This window comes from Cervus elaphus, chromosome 9 (assembly GCF_910594005.1).
Source record: "Cervus elaphus chromosome 9, mCerEla1.1, whole genome shotgun sequence".
NCBI classification, from domain to species: domain Eukaryota; kingdom Metazoa; phylum Chordata; class Mammalia; order Artiodactyla; family Cervidae; genus Cervus; species Cervus elaphus.
In genome coordinates, this window is record NC_057823.1 from 78,568,023 (window position 1) to 78,586,688 (window position 18,666).

Genomic DNA, 18,666 nt, shown 5'->3' on the forward strand with positions numbered 1-18,666 from the left:
ATGGACATTTATTGATTGCTTATCATGAACCAACCTTTTACAGAACTAATTTTTTAGTCTTGACACCAATCAAGTAATATTAGTCTCCTAATTTTATAGATGAGGAAATGAGGTTCAGAGAATTTAGGCAATTTTCTTGAGGTTCTATAGTTCATAAACAACAGAGCTGGGACAGTACACAGACTCTTAATTTATTTATTCATTTACTTATATTTAGCTGCACTGGGTCTTCATTGCTGCGAGCAGGCGTTCTGTAGTTTCAATGAGCCCCAGGGGCTACTCTTTAGTTGCAGACACAGGCTTCTCCTTGCGGTGGCTCGCATAGCATGGGCCCTAGGGCACTTGGGCTTCAGTAGATGTAGTACGCGGGCTCAGTCATTGTGGCACGTGGGCTTCAGTTGCCCCAAGGCATGTGAAATCTTCCTGAACTAGGAATCGAACCCGTGTCCTCTGCACTGGCAGGTGGATTCTTAACCACTGGACCGCCAGGAAAATCTGCACAGACTTGTTTTAACTTTGTGAACTTTGAGATTCTTATGTGTCTGTTCTCAAGCCAACTCCGATGCAAATATTTTAGAAGGATATCTAATTCATGGAGATAGACATCGTCATAGCACAAATATCAGGTGTTCATGGTTATCTGCACTTCCAAGAACCAAATCTTTAAAGTTCTCTCTGAATCACCCAGCTGGGGCACTATCCTCTGCCCCCTCCTCTCACAACCACAAACCCACAGAGGCATTAACTCCTCTCCTTAAATGAACTCCCACTAGCGGGTAATGTGATACTGTCATTTCTTTGTACCATCATTCACAGGCAGTGTTTGCCCATAGGACTTTTCACTTCCTGATATCAAAGCACATAGCTTCCGGTACTCCTGGTCCGGGGAATATGGTTTATTCCTCACACCCCTTGCCCAACACTTTCTTGTTTTTCAAATCTGCGCTCATATATGTTAAGTTGTTCTTTCTGGGAATGATGTGGAGGAGTGGAATTCTGGATCTTGCGGCATGAAGGTTTCAGTTTTCTATAGCTGTTATCTACTTGCTTCTCTAATTGGTTGTTCCAGTATACATTCCTACCAGCCATGTAATAGAAGCCCTGTTCCCACCACTCTCTGCAGCACATATTTTTAGATGTCTTCTACTTTCTGGTGAATATTCTAAAGGTAGAGAGGGAGGGAGGAATAACAGGATAAAATACACTAGTGTTACCCTGCCTTCGTTAAGGCTGCGATTCAGAAAAGGTGATGCTCAACTGACCTGAAATACAACCCTTTTAACTTCATCATTTAGCATATTCCAGGCTCTTCACCTCCATTGCCACTTCAAAGCCTGTCTCATCTATCTCTGCTCTCTCTAATGTTAGCACCCACAGTGAAAAAGCCTCCACGAGGTGGGAGACCTGATGACACGATGCAGTTGAAATGCTAGAGACAGCATCCTGCATTGCCAAGGGAGGCGTTCTGTGCCTCTGCATATTTAAAAGTTCACTTCTTTCTTTTCCTGGAAATACCATCAACGTGAGTTGCATCCCCCACCCCCACTCTACTTCCTCACTCACACCCTCCCTCTTGTCCCTAACCCCAGGCAGTACCTAAGGAATTAATGACCAGCTGAGGTTAATGAGTCCCCACTTGGCTCTGGGCCATCAACTCCCAGCTGGCCATTAATCCCCTAGAAATGCCCCACGCCTTGGTAGTTAGTCCTTAATTATGGAAGACATTAAAGATCGGAGAGAATCCTAAGTGAAGTGAAAAGGCCATTTTTCACTGGTGCTCAGTGTGGGACATTTCAAGTACAGGTGGCACCAGGAAACACAACAGCACTGAGATTAAACCAACTGCTTCCAAGGAGGAGTCATCAATCTCTATTTTCTCCTTTGATCATCCAAATTCAAGGAGGCTCTTCAAGCCCACCCCCAGGTCTAAGACCAAGCAAATAACTTGTGTCCAATGCACTCTTGATTAAACTGTCTGAGGACTAGAACTCTGGACTCATTTAAGCCAGAGATAGCTTTATCCTCATGGCTGGGGGGAAGTCAGTGGTTGTCGTTATGTTTTCATTTTTCTAAAGTTAGCTAAGATTTCTCCTTTTTATCCACCCATTTATCTTTACTACCAGTGTCTGAAACTAATCTATTAATTATTTCCTAGGGTCTGAGCAGTAGATTTTAAAATGGATTACTCAGAGAACTAGATTTTTTTTTTCCCCTGATGTGCCTTGCTACTTTTAATTTTTCTTTGCTGGTGGGTTTGAAGGGACTAAGCCACCACAGTTGTATTAACCAAAGCAATAATATTTATATCCATTTTTAATATGGAGGTTTCAGTGCATGCAAATATTGAAACTTGCTAGATGAAAGTATTAAGTTAATGCAGGCTTTTTGAGAAGGCTGGTTAACACACATTAACACTTAAGTGTTAATTAGTCTGAATTAAGTTAGTACCCATTCCAGTCTGAAAGAGAGGTGTATTGAATGAATGGACCAAGACACTCTTTGCCAAGGTCCACAACTGCAGTAGAACCATTACGGCGTGTTTGTTGTGAGTACACAGGAGAAGTATTTAGAGGGTGCATTTTGAGTGAGCAGCCAGAGTGAGCCTGAGGCTCTATGGAGTGAGAGGGAGAGTTGAGAGAGCTAGGAAAATAAAGCCTAAAGCAAACTTTACCTACTTCAATGTTTTAGTCTAGGGCAAATCTTATTGAAACATGACTCATTATTATTTTATCTAGCATGAAGAAAACATTAGATTAATATGAGGTTAATACAGTATCACACAAAATGCCAACCTCTCCAAAAGAGACAGAGTGTAGAGGGAGGCAGTTTACGGGCTGGGATAAGGTTTTTGAGACAAAGAAACTGAATCTGTACCCTGATTATGCCCCTTACATAATGACAGGACTCCTGGCAATGGCCTCAACTCCATGGAGAAAAATAAAGCCTCCTTCATGTTGTTTTGAAGCTGAAACAAAATAAGGCTTATAAATAATTGTGCACAGTTCTTCATAGTTAACAGTTGATAACAAATGATGTAGTTTATAGATAAATATAGTTCAATCTATTTAATGAAAAATAGCAATCACATTAACGTGAAATCTTGGAGCCATCTTTGACTGTTTTCTTTTGTTTGTCCTCTGAATAGGATCTGTCATAAAACCCACTCTGTATGTCGGTGCACATGTGTCTTTGCTGCCCAGCTACTGCCAATGAAACTTCTCAGATTAATCACTTCTCCACCTTCTCCATTTGGACCACTTAACCACCTGGTCCAAGCTCTCGTTGCTCTTGCTTATCCTGTTAGTCATCTTTAACTGATATTCTGGAGTGTGTTTCTCCTAGGGACCGTCTGAGAGGGGCCAAGTTCTCTCTGGAATGTGTATCTCTGCTTTCCCTTTATTATGACTCACTCTTCAGTGCTCTACTCCTGGAGTCAAGGACCCTCACTTGGTGGCCTATTCCAGGAACTCACCTGAGACCTGGGACAAGACCATCCTCTTGTGCCTTATTTTCCAGCAACGTCTTTACAAAGGATATTAATAAATCTACTTCTCACCTATCAAATTTTTAAAAAAGAGCTTTTTTTCAAATGTTGGGGTGGAGTTTTGTAACAGGCTATGAAGAGCCCAGTTTTTTTTTTTTTTAACTGCTTATCCAAATCTTCTACATCTTATAAGACTCCCCCGTAACTTCATCTCTCTTACACTTGGCACATGGCACCCTTCATCTTTGACTGAAATTATATGTAAGCCTGTATTTTTCACATCACTCCTCTTGTCACTCATCTCACATTCACTCACGTTGTTATTTTGCCTTGTTTGTTTATTTTTGGTATGTATGTACAAGCCTTGACTCCCCAGTTATGTTGTACATTCAAGGCAATTATTTATAATTTTACCTCACTGACTATTCTGTGAGTATCCTGTCTAGCATGTTTTTCATTTTCTAAGCAACACAGGGATAATGTTGTTACAAAAGAAAGGCAAGATCCTTTTTTCATGAAGCTTTCAGGTTGAGAAGGAGATAGACAAGCTAGATGTCCATGAAAGAATCACTCTAATGTTTATATAATTATAATTTGCAAAAAGAGCACTTGCCAAAGGAATCTTACCTAGTCTTGAGAGTCAAAAACTTACTCAAGAAAAAGATGGGAAAGGAGTTATCTGATTAGGAGTTAACTATTGAAGGATGTGGTAAGAATATTCTATACAATGGGAACAGAGATATCCAGAGAGATCTCAAATCTTGGAGTGTGAATTGGAGGAAGTGGAAAAACCAGTGGGGCTAAAGCCAGGGAAGAAGAGAGAAATGGCGCGAAATAGGAGAAAGACTAGGCTTACTAAGTTGTCTGCAATTTCTCCTAAGAGAAATGATACACATTTATTGTCTCATGACAGCTCCCTACCTCCCAGATGTTTAGTGAATATATGTTGAATGAATGTCGGAATGAAATGGTGACATTTGTGTAAATACTATTTTTTTCCTTGTGCATAACTGAAGCATGAACAGGAAATCTGTAATGATTTATTGGCCGGATACTCAAGGATTTAGACTTCTGACCCTGCTTCTACACTGATAAAAATTCTATGAATTATGTGGGAAAATAATAACGTAAAGAGATAAAGCCAAAGGAATATATTCTGCTTAGAAAGAATTATTGAGTGTTTAGCTCCAGAAATGAATGATTAAGAGAGATTTCTTATGCTCTTATTTCTGACATAAGTCAGAAGGAAGATCATCTGCTCTGGATGATCCTGGATCATTGAGCCATGAGGATGTTGGAGGTTGGATGTCAGGAGCAGAAGATGTTGATGGTTGGGGATCCCGGGAAGGATGGAGCAGGATGGTGCAGGGCTCCAAGGGATTCCATCTTGCAGCTCAGAACGACACACGATTGCAGACTTATGAATTGTTTATTTCTGGAAATTTCCATTTAATATTTTCAGATTGCCATTTACCTCGGGCAACCACAACTCCAGAAAGCAAACAGATAAAGAGGACTGCTGTGCACTCACTCCTTACCTCCCATCCCATGGTGGTTTATTATACAGAATGGATATCTCCTACTTTCTTTTTCCTAAGACATCATCTGGTTTCCAAAGATTAAACTCATTTCTTCAGTCAGTCCAAGGTGACATATCTATTTAAAGAATTAATGGGTAATCAGCCTCCTTAGGGAAAATTAATGTGGTTAAATAGTAATAAAGGAACTTTCCAATAGAACATAAACAATACCATAATGAAGAATATTAAATCATATGTTTTGTCACAGAGCCCATTATAGAGCCAATTTTAAATTATAATAAATTTGCATTTGGCACTTGCTAGAGATTGGCAAATTTATTCATGTGAAAAATAGGGAATATAGATTATGTGTCTTTGAATTTCCCTGTTAGGGAAAACTAAAATATAATTGCCCTTGTGTAAAGATTATCTATCTATCTATTATATATATATATATATATATATATATATATATACACACACACAAATATATAACATACATGTGTTCTTAATCCATTAAATGCATTTTACTGACACAAAAGATACATTTTCCTTGAAGCATTTTAAAGCCTTAAAAATTAATGACAAGCAATAGAAAAATTAGTGATTTGATTTTTAAATGCCTCTCTCCTCCCAGAAACTGGCTAGCATTTTGCTCCAACACATGATGTATGATTTATGAAGGGGACTGGACAAAGAGAGAAGCAGCGTGAGCCAGGAAGAGTGATTCAGAATTGGCTGGTGTGAAAGCCAAAATGCACCCAGACTGTCTCCTCAGCAGCAAACAGGAGACAATCTGGTCACCTTTAAATGACTGGCATCTATATCCTGCAACCACTTGCTGGCATTAGTGGAGCTAGTTTTTAGATCTTTCCCTCCATTTCCTGAAAGTTCTCTTGATTTTTTTTTTCCCCCGAAGACAACCATCCATAATTTTGGATATCACATCCCATTTGTGACTTCTAGTTTCTTTTGCCTTCTACAAAGAAGACATTATCAAACTTATTAGCTTGCTTCAATTCACTTAGTGATGACATACTAATGGCTCTAGAAGTATAGTGTGATTCGTCATTTTTCAACAATACTTTTACCCATAAATTCCACTCCCAAGAACTTGCCTGATACATACTTTCATGTCTGTCTTTGTGTTGTCGATTATATAAAAGATTAGAAACAACTTACAACATTGAACAGTATGAAACTAGTGTGTGATTCATGGAAATGATTAACAAGTTTGTTTATTGAAATTAAGGATACTCAAATTATATCATTAATGATGAAGACAGCATATAAAACAATGCAAACATACACCAATATATAAATGGTAGTTATACTTGGTATGCAAGATGAGCAATTTTTAAACTTTTCTGATTTTTTGTATGTTTTGTTTTGTTTTTACATTAATCATACATTATTTTTAAAATCCTAAATACTTGAAAGATACTGACAATATTTTTTTTCTCTTTAAGTAAATATGCTTAATAGTAACAGAATTTCCAGTTATCATAGAAGATAACTTTTTCTTATACCATAATTTGGTCCAGTTTCTCCAGAGAAACAGAATCAACAGGATGTATCTACATGTATATATGGGCTTCCCAGGTGGCGCTAGTGGTAAAAGAACCCCCCTTCCAGTGCAGGAGATATAGGAGATGTGGGTTCAGTTCCTGGGTCAGGAAGATCCCCTGGAGAAGAGAATGGCAACCCACTCCAATATTCTTTCTGAAGAATCCCATGGACAGAGGAGACTGGCAGACTACGGTCCATGCAGTGTAAAGAGTCGGACAAAACTGATGCGACTTAGCATGCATGCATGTATATATTCTGCATGCATGTATATATTCATATATATATGTACTATACATACATACACACACACACATATAATACAGTTTATAATGAATTGAGTTGCACAATTGTGGAGGCTGATAAGTCCAGAGATCTGAAGTTGGCACGTTGGACCCAGAAGATCCGTTGGTGTGCTCTTAAGTCTAAGTCTGAAAGCCTGAGAAGCAAGAGAGCTAATGATATAAATTCCAGTGTAAAGGCTGGCAAACTCAAGATTCAGTATGAAATGATGTTTCACCTGGATCCCGAAGGCAGGAAAAAAACTGGCGTCCCAGCTTGAAGGGAGTCAGGCAGAAAGAATTTCTCCTCACTCATGGGAAGGTCAGCTTTCTGTTCTATTCATACCTTTAACTGATTGAATGAGGTCCACTCCCATTAGAGAGGGCAATCTGCTTTATTAAACATATTGATTTAAATGTTAAACTCATCCAAAAACACCCTTACAGAAATCCACAAAAATGTTTGACCAAATATCTGAGCACTCTGTGGCCCAGTCAAGCTAAAACATAAAATTAACCATCACATGCAGAATTTCTTGGACCTTATATATTTTTAATGACCTGAACAGTGAAACAGTGTAGATTACAGAATGGTTCTAAACCAATGACAGAAAAGGAAGAAGTTCTAGTACAGAATGAACATGTTACCTATGCTCACCGTATGCAAAATAATCCTTTGAATTATTTTATTCTGAGGCAAGGTGAAGAATTAAGGAATTTTGTGAAACAATTTACAGTTTTTCTATTTAGTCATTTTATTTGGAATGATGGGTGATTCTACATTACTATGATTGACTTTTCACTGTCTAATACTAGACAGTGGTATTTGTATGGTTTCTGTATGGTTTCTGAGTAGAAAAATAGTGTGAACATAAAAAACATGATTCAGAATCAGAAATTTTGTTCTTATTTATTTCTTTTGTTTTGGTGGAATGGGTGTATACACATATAGAGATATTTTGAGTTTGGCCTTTCAGTGATCAAATATTTAATACAAAATTTAAAAATATATATATATATTACAAATTTTAATGATCTTTTTCCTAAAGGTTAATTGTATTAATTTTCTACTGCTACTTTAACAAATTACCACAAACTTAACAGCTTAAACAATACGAATTTATTATCTTTTTGTTCTGGAGCTCAAAAGTCCAAGATTTGTATCAATGAGTTAAAATACCCATGTTGAGAGGGCTGCATTCTTATTGAGGAGAATAATCTTCAGGGGAGAATTTGTACCTTTGTCCTTTCCAGCTTCCAGAAGCCTCCTCTATTCCTTGGTTCTTATCCCCTTTCTTCATCTTCAAATCCAGCAATGTTTCATTTCTTTGTATCTTTCTTTCATAGGCACTTATTCCTCTGATTAATTATCTCCTCTTACTTCCTTCCACATTTAAGAACTCTTCTTAATACTTTGGGCCCATGGAGATAATTCAGGATAATCTCCTTAGTTTAAAATCAGAAGTTAGAAAAATTAATTCCATCTGCAATCTTAGTAACTCTTTGTCATGTAAGCTTACACACTTAAGTTTACACATACTGGGATTAGGACATGGGAATCTTTGAAGGACCATTATTCTACCTACTACAACAGGTAAAACTTTTTCACTGAATAAAAGCCTAATAGAGACTTTAATCCAGATGTCCTGGAAAGAAAAAGGCAAATGCCATATGATATCACTTACACATGGAATCTAAAATATGACTCACATGAACCTATGTATGAAACAGATTCACAGACGTGGAGAATAGATTTGTGGTTACCAAGGAGGAGAGGAGGTGAGGTAAGGATGGATTGGGAGTTTGGGATTAGCAGATGCAAACTGTTATATATAGAATACATAAACAACAAGATCCTACTGCATAGCACGGGAACTATATTCAGTGTCCTATGATAAATCATAATGGAAAAGAATATGAAAAAAATAATGTGTATATATAATAGTATAATTTCAACTCACTATTTGGTGTCAGCTTAATAATAAAGTAGGCATTCTAGACAGGTTGCATGCTAAGTCACTTCAGTCATATTCAACTCTTTGTAATGCTGTGAACTGTAGCCCATCAGGCTCCTCTGTCCGTGGGATTCTCCAGGCAAGAATGCTGGAGTGGGTTGCCATGCCTTCTTCCAGGGAATCTTCCCAGCCCAGGAATAGAACCAGGGTCTTCTGCAATGACAGGCAGGTTCTTTATGACTAGCGCCACCTGGAAAGCCCCAAATCAACTGTACTTCAATAAAACAAATTTTTAAAATATGCCCAGCTCTCCCTAGTCTAAGACCTGTCCTGTTACCCAGGCAAAGTCAATTGGGCTATATTCTATGAATTTAGATCTGAGAAAAAGGATCCAAAGACAGAGAAAGTTTGGGCATATTCATTTCAGTGGTAGAATCTGAGAAAGACTATCATAGAATTCCTGTTACAAAGATTCTCTGAAGCTACTGTCCCCTGTTATTCATTAGTTTATTACCTTATCCTTTATTCTTCATTTATTTCTCTGAGCTCCCATATCTTTCCAATGGATTCCATTTTTTTTCTTAATTTTTCTAGGGTGAATTTCCTTGGCTTACTACAAAATAATCCTAATGGTACAAAAAGTGGAAAACTAGGGAGTTGGAAGGTGAATAGAACCACTCTCCAGGTGAATAAAGATAACCTATTCCACATCATTGTGCTTAAATATCATAAATATTCTAGCTAGTAAATGGAATTACCTTCTTTCCTAACAGTACATAGGTAGAATCATGAAGCTTCAATGCCATTCTGTGGGACTAATTACCTCCATGGAGTAGGGGGACAATGTGGTTATTTATGTATTATTTCTACTTGTTTAAATAAGCTCATTGCCCTAAGGCCTATGGGCATGTGTATGAAAATTAATAAACACAAGACTGATTTCTCACAGCAGTCTATGTATAGAAGCCTCCCTAGCTTTTGAGATTCTCCACTGAGTATAAATAAGAAAACAACTATAGAGTTCTGAGGTGCCTGGAGGGCTTGGAACCCATGCAAAACAGATTTTATTAAAAAATAAAACTAAAAGTTGGCCTTTGTTTCCTTTTACATGTGGTTTTTACTGAAGTAAACTGTGACGAGAAAAAAAAAAAGGCAGAAGGAAACACCAGGTTTCCCTAAATACCCTTTCTGCCAGTTGCTTCTTGCTTTGAGTGGGAGTGAATAAACATGCCTCACTTTGCTGCTGTTGTTCAGTCAGCAAGTCATGTCTGACTTTTTGAGACCCCATGGACTGCAGCACTCCAGGGCCCTGTCTCTCACCATCTCCTGGAGTTTGCCCAAGTTCATGTCCAAAACCAGCGATGCCATCCAACCATCTCATCCTCTGTCACTCCTTCTCCTGCCTTCAGTCTTTCCCAGCATCAGGGTCTTTTCCAATGAATTGGCTCATTTCGCATCAGGTAGCCAAAGTATTGGAGCTTCAGCATCAGTCCTTCCAATAAGTATTCAAGGCTGAGTTCCTTTAAAATTGACTGGTTTGATCTCCTTGCTCTCCAAGGCTCTCAAGAGTCTTCTCCAGCACCAGTCTGAAAGCATCAATTATTTGGCTCTCTGTTGGGTTTTTTTTTGTTTGTTTGTTTTTTATGCTCCAGCTCTCACATCCAAACATGACTACTGGAGAAACAGTAGCCTTGACTATATGGATCTTTGTCGGCAAAGTGATGTCGTTACTTTTTAATGTCTCACTGGCGTACCACAGAAAAGTACCAGGTGGATGTGCCTGAGATGCAAGGCACCCAGAAGAGAGGATGGTCCACAGAGGTACCAAGTAAGGATACTCTGAAATGGCTGCAAGGATGAGGAATATTCATTTTTAAATGGCATAGGTAATCATTGAGACTCTGAACCAGGGTCTCAAAGCACATTCATCCTTATCCTCCACAAAGCTTTACACATGCTGGTTCCTGTTGCCTGAGACATCTTATATCATCTTCAAATAACCAGCTCCTTCTTATCTTTGAGGTCACTACTCAAATGCATTTGATTACACACACCCTAGTAAAGAATCTACCTGCAATGCAGGAGACTCAGGTTTGATCCACGTGTAAAGAAGATCTCCTGGAGAATGGAATGGCAACCCACTCCAGTAGTCTTGCCTGGAGAATTCTATGGACAGAGGAGCCTGGTGAACTACAGCTCATGGGGTTACAGAGTCAGATGTGACTGAGTGACTAGCACTTTTATCGTTGAAGTCACTACTCAAATGCATTTGCTCACACACACCCCACCTCCATCCATTAGTGTTACTCTTGATTATTTCATATTGATTACAACTTACTGAAATTAGATATACATATATATATATAACATATATTTTCTTGTACCTTTCACTAGAAAATAAACTCCATAGGAGCAGTACACTTGTTCATTTTACACTAACATCTCCTACATCTTCATGCCAGTAAGTGCTTGGTGATGATTGTTGAATAAATGAATGAGTGAATGAAGCCTTGGTACCACACCACCTGTACCTATAGAACAGTATGGTCAGAATCATAACCAAGTAGGTATCATAGGAGAAAAATTAACATGCTCAGACTGTTTGTTCCTTAATAATAGGTGGTGAAAATCACACATAAGAGTAAATTTTTTGTAAATGTAGAAGAGATAATGAAGAATGATTCCTAAGTTCTAAGAAGCAAAATAGAATCAAGCAAAATGTCAGATGTGACTAGGAAGGGAGAGAAATCTGATAACAGACAGATGAGAAAACATAAAAACCACAGTGATTTCAGTATTTTGTTTTAGATTTTTACTTATGTCTTAAAAGAAAAAAAAAGGTTATCTTGAGGCAGAAAATGAGAACAACTGCTGCCCAGAAAATCAAGAGGAGAGATACAGAAGCCAAAAATTGGAAAAGCAGAAAATACTTGAACATGCTTTACACATCATTGCATGTTTAAAATCAGCAGTCTGATGACATGAATTCTGCCAACTCAGAGTTTGGTAATACATAATTTTGTAGAATACCCAATTATTAATTGCTAGAACTTTTAAAAAGCAAAGAAAGTTTCCAAAAGAAAGAGCATATTTAGACCTTGCCTTAAAGACACAAATTCTTAGAAATACTCTGTTCACCTAATTACAGAATGGTCAGCTTAGCTGTAACAATCAAGATACTAGGGAAAAAAAATATCAAAAAGTCATATTACAATCCCCTGGAGAAGAACAGAGTTCTGAGCAGCAAACAAAGTTTTGTGAAGAGTGAATCACGCCAGATCACCTTAATTTCCCTCTCTGATAGAGTGGCAGGCCAAAAGATAAAGGGGAAGCAATAGATGTAATCTACCTCGATTTCACTGAGACTTCTGATTCTGCCCTACATAGCATTCTCATCAGTGGGCTAGAAAGATTTGGTCTATGCCATACTACTATTAGGAACAAGCATAAATGCCAAAACACTGCCCCAGAAGGATGGTTATCTATATCTCAGGATAGAAGCATGTTTTAAGGAATGAAAGAACCCTAAGTAGCTTAGCAATGGGGACACAAGAAATTTCTTGTTCACCTCTATTGTGAATCATTGTATCTATGTAATTATCTCTAGGGCTTATTTTCCATTCTATAAAATGGGTGAGTTTAGATAAACATCTCTAAGGCTACTTCTATGTTTAAGTTTGCATGATTCTTTGGCTAATAATACTTTAGGGATTCTTCATGATCTGGGTAACAAAGCTGAAGCATCTCATAGATAGTAGAGGCTGTTTCAATCACTTATGTCTTCCGTCTTCCATTTAACAAATAAGAGTTATGAATACAAAGGAGTGTTAGTCACAAAGTCATGTCCAACGTTTTGTGACCCCATGGATTGTAGTTCGCCAGGCTCCTCTATCCATGGGATTCTCAAGGCAAGAATACTAGAGTGGGTAGCCATTCCCTTCTCCAGATCATCCTGACTCAGGGCTCAAACCCAGGTCTCCTGCATTGCCAGCGGATTCTTTACCATCTGAGCCACCAGGAAGCCCAATACATAGGAGAGGTTGTACTTTTTCCTCACTTGATGGTAGGTCTCATATTCATATGGCTGTTCATTTGTGTAACAGTTATCCTGAGTGTTTTTGAATGCTTAATACGTGCAATGAGAGGAAATAAAAGGCGAATTTGTCAAAGGCAACAACTCCCACCTTTTATGTATCATATACAATATCCATATCAAAATTTTATAAAAAGCAATAATTATAGAAAACTTTTTAAATGGAATATTTTCTAGTAGATTTTTTAAAAAGAACTGATATAAATCCTAAATTTATAAAGTTAGAGTCCTGCAAATTATTTTTGCTACTTAAATTGTAGCAAAACTGTTGGCAATATTGCAATAAGTGAAAACTCAAATGTATAGAATTCAGACCTCACTTTCATTGACTTAAAAGTGAATTGCTTATTAAAAGCCTATGAGATTTTCTTTTTCATTAAATAGTTTATTCAGAAACCTAACCAACCTTGTTCAATCCCAAACTGTTCTTAATCCCTAAGAGCTGATTGATTTTTCACAACTTTAGCTAGTATATACAGAAAGCATATCTTTAAACTTCTTGTAAAAACACCCAGATGGAATAATATCCTAAGGTGGTAATATGCTTATTGTTCATTACTTCACTCTTTAAGTTGGCATTTCAGATTAATTAAGCATTTGATAAAGCTCATGTTTATGCAAGTGTTTACAAATTAGAAAAGCTGTTAGCAGCATTTAATTTGTTTGAATATATATATTTAATTTACTGCTTCTAATGGAAAGAAGCTTAAGGGAATTTAAGAGCCATTGCCTTATTGATAGACATTAAGCATATGCAGAGTGTAATTATTATTGCTAATATTTTACATTTGCTGCATGCCAACAGTTAGGTGCAGGAAGCAGCCTGTGTACTTCCAAAGGCAGGAACGTGTCCTGGCCATGCAGGGTGTTTATTTCAATATACATATTTACCATTTTGCAGGCTTTTTTCCCCCATCCTGTAAATGAAATGTTTTTTCCTCCCACTAATTTCCTCAAACTAGTGTTATAATGAGAATGGAATGCTCCTCTGACCCTTTGGCATGGGATTTGTCCAGTCACACAGAAATTCTGGACACAGCTCAAATCCTGTCATGACAAATATCATTCCAAGCCTTAGCCAATGGCCAGCTTATCTCCAGGAGTATGTGATTAAAATGAATCATTTAGAGCAAGATATCATCTAGCTATCTTTCTGAAATCCATGCAAAAGATTTATGTTGATCAGAATCCCTGCCGATCTGTCTTTAGACACACTACCTCTGACTATAGATCTGTGGCTAACGATGACTCCACGTTTATCAATTTTGCAAATTATTTGACTTCCAGTTGAGCAAAATCACATTATCAGAACTGATTTAAGTACCTACTCTGTGCCAGATTCTGAATCGAGCGCTTGCAGTACAAAGATGAATAAGAAAATGTTGCAGTGACTGTCATTCCCAAGCTAGCCTATTAAAGCTGTCTTCTAATTTCTCTGACCCTGATCTTACCAATCCCTTCTTATTTATCCTCCACCCAGTCTTAAAAGGAACCCAAGATCAAAAATAAATTTTACCATGTTGGACCTTACATTTTGCCCTCCAATACTGTCTTTTTCCACCATAAGATAAAATCTGGGCTTCCAAACATAGCATCAAAGATCCTTCATGATTTGGCCTCTCCCCAGTCCTATTTGTCAGCCTCTCTACTTATCCTTTTTGCTCCAATAACACTGAACTGCTTCTAGTTCATCTAGACACTGTTTCTCGCCTTGCCTGTTCCGTCTCTGGCAGATATCCTCTCTTTATCTGCTAACTTCTGCTCTTCCTTCAAGATAGTTCAACCTTGTTGACTTTTCTGATTTCTTTTTCCTCCAAGAACCAGGCTAGATCAGAGCATTTGTGTCATCATCTGCTTATCTTCATAACTGCATGCACCACATAGTTGTATTACCTGTTTAGTGTTTCAACTCCCCCACTAGATTGATATTTTTGTTGTTGTTTTCATTTTAAATCAGTGACTGTGTTTTTCACTGCAGTAATACTAATTGGCTCTTTTAAAAATCCCCACCTGTTCTTAATTTCTTCTTTCCATGAATTTTTTGGGATAATTTATGTTCCTTATGTTGGGCTTTCTTCATTTATTTTCAAAGATCCTAAAGATACTCAGTGTAAAGTCACTGTTTTGGATCATTTCCATTTGAACTGGAATGAATTAATCATCTGATTGTCAATTTTGTGACCCTGCATGTTGTAACATTTCTCAGTCAGTTTTGATAATTTGGCTTTAAATTTCATCTCCAATGGAAACCTCCCTACAACATTCAACCTTTAAAGAGGACTCTTAAGCCCCCTGGTCCAAAACCAAGTTCTCATAGTCTCATAACTGTGGCTCAGGATTCCTGTCCTGTGGGATTCAGTCACCCAACAGGTGGTCATCCTGGCCCAGGCTTGACTAAGAGATTGTGCCTGTTCTCACCCTTTAATTTAACTTTATAGCAGCTTTAATCACAGGAATCACTCAGCTACAAGTGTTTCCTAACCAGAAAAAGGATGTGCCAGGCTATAGTTTTAAAGAATGAACTTGGGTTCAGTCTCCACGAAACAAAATGGAGAAATTTTAACCACCATGACCTCCATATAGATACTTCTTTTTGTTCTGAGACCCAAAACCCCCAGAAGAATTGGGAGAAATCAGCCTCAGCACTCTGAGTTCCTGTTCTATTTCTGCTCTTCAAAATGTTCATCTTTAGGGACATAGTTATGTCTTGTTACTTTTCTCTTTTTACATTTTATTTAATAATCTGAAATGTTTTTTGAAAGAAAGAGTCAAGGAATGAACTGAAATGTCCATTTCTTCTTCATTTCTCTCTGAGAAAACAAGTAGAAAAAGTTAAAAGTGAGTGTGAGAAGGGACAGAAGAATAAAGTCAACTTAATAAATAAAAATGCATAGGAAACACTATTAAAACCTAAGAGGATGGAGACACTAATAAGATAGAGGACTTGATCGTAAGGGGTTAGAATGATATACACTTTATGTCATTCATAGCACAAATGTTTACGAGATTGTAAAATATGGCAGGGATTGGTTAAATGCTGCAAATACAATAAAAAGAAAACAGACAAGATCAATGAACCTAATAATTGTTGGAAAAGATGGACACACAAAATGTTTTGAATAATGGGAAAATGTGGACTGTTTTAGGAGGATCTGATGAAAATGAAAGAAGAGAGCGAAAAACTTGGCTTAAAGCTCAACATTCAGAAAACTAAGACCATGGCATCTGGTCCCATCACTTCATGGCAGATAGATGGGGAAACAGTGGAAACAGTGGCTGACTATTTTTCTGGGCTCCAAAATCACTGCAGATGGTGATTGCAGACATGAAATTAAAAGATGCTTACTCCTTGGAAGGAAAGTTATGACCAACCTAGACAGCATGTTTAAAAGCAGAGACATTACTTTGCCAACAAAGGTCCATCTAGACAAGGCTATGATTTTTCCAGTGGTCATGTATGGATGTGGGAGTTGGACTATAAAGAAAGCTGAGCACAGCAGAATTGATGCTTTTGAGCTGTGGTGTTGGAGAAGACTCTTGAGAGTCCCTTGGACTGCAAGGAGATCCAACCAGTCCATCCTAAAAAGAGATCAGTCCTGGGTGTTCATTGGAAGGACTGATGTTGAAGCTGAAACTCCAATATTTTGGCCACCTCATGAGAAGAGTTGACTCATTGGAAAAGACCCTGATGCTGGGAAAGATTGAGGGCAGGAGGAGATGGGGACGACGGAGGATGAGATGGTTGGATGGCATCATCAACTCGATGGACATGGGTTTGGGTGGACTCCAGGAGTTGGTGATGGACAGGGAGGCCTGGCGTGCTGCAATTCATGGGGCTGCAAAGAGACGGACACGACTAAGCGACTGAACTGAACTGAACCTGTCTAGAATGGGCTTCCCAAGTGGCACTAGTAGTTAAGAACCCACCAGCCAATGCAGGAGACGTAAGAGATGAGGCTCTATTCCTGGGTCAGGAAGATCCCCTGGATGAGGAAATGGCAACCAACTCCCATGTTGTTGCCTAGAAAATCCCATAGACAGAGGAGGCTGGTGGGCTACAATCCATAGGGTCACAGAGCTGGACATGACTGAAGTGACTTAGCATACAACCTGTCTAGAACACCTACTTTATGATTAAGCTGACATCAAATTGTGAGTTGGAATTAGCATTCAACAAGTTGGAATATTCTCAAAGAAGATGGCCGCATGTAGAAGGCCCTGGAGGTGAAAAAGAGAATGATGCTTTGAAGGTACAAAGCTAATTAGGGGGCTTGAGCAGGGATGACAAAGTGGAGGTCATCCAACTCTGCCACTGTTCATTTCCCTCTACAAAGAGATTATATCCAGTAATAGAGAAAACATTGGCTCCCTGAACAATGAAAGTCTCTTGGGCCATCAAGCTGTTTCCTAAATATTTACAGTGACTTCCAGGTATCTCTTATTTTCATTTACCTTTAGATCATTTTGTAGTACACAACCAAAACTGAATCTTTGAGAACTGATAAAAATTTGCCATCCAAAGATCTCATGTCAAGTGTCTCCAAATTGTTTGGAATCCAGTTAAATAAATTCTAGTGTATTTGACTGTCTTTTCCCTCTCAGCCTATCAGAAACTGAAATGATATGATGTCTCACTCCTAAATTACTTCGCACTGTTGAAATGCCAACTAATTCTTCCTGGTTGGCCAAAAATGAGTACAGGATGGCAGTTCCCTGGGAAATTTTCTCCTCTGGGAGATGAAGCTGTTAGCAAAGCCAGTCAAGGACCTGTTAGACATTCTGCTGTTAACCAAATGAGACTTCCAGCAGATGTCTGGAGAGTTGAAATCCCCATCACTACTCTGTCTTTTTTCTGCGCTGATTTTACAATCTGTGTCTAGTAACACACCACACATTTCCCCATGTGTCCCAGTGTTCTCTCATAATGATAGCACTTCTGTGCTCTGCTGTCCTAACCCATATGCTCCTGCCCCCAGGTCTGGACATTTCCATATGAATGTATATCTTCGTGACATTCACCGGGCTTTGCCTCCTGTCTAAGCAGTCTGTTTCTGTAGGGGTGGGTGTACCCTTCCATGACAATGGTGTGATGGCTTCCCATTGAATTATAATACAGAGTTCTAGCCAACAAAATCCCAGTAAAAGTTAGGAAATCAATTTACTGTTGCTGGCCTATCTCCAATGCGCTGTATCCAAGGATGCTTCCTCCACTGCATTTTAGTAAGAATTATCAGGAATTCAGTGTTGAATGTACTGTGTTCCTTGCTACTTTGGACTAGCAGTAGGGACTTTTCCTGAGACATGCTGAATCTCAGGCCTCACCCCAGACCTACGAAATGAAAATTAACAAGATCCCAGGAGATTCATAGATACACTAAATGTTCAGAGCTTATTCCTCTGTTATATTCAAACCTTCTTCTCATTTGTACATGCCATAAAGTCTTCTGGATCAGCTTCACCTGGCCTTTCTGCAAAGTCACAAAAGGCAATCAATCTGTGTCTAAATTCATCATTGCACTATAGGGAAGACAACTGGTTCATCCAACCAAATGTGTGACTCGATTTGTACCATGTCCTTTCCAAAGAGCTGTCCGAAGTCACTTTCTTGACTTTCCTGTTGGCTCAGACAGTAAAGAATCTTCCTGCCAAGCAGGAGACAGAGGCTCGATCTGAGTTGAGAAGATACCCTGGAGAAAGGAATGGTTACCTACTCCAGTATTCTTGCCTAGAGAATTCCATCAACAGAGGAGCCTGGTGGGCTATAGTC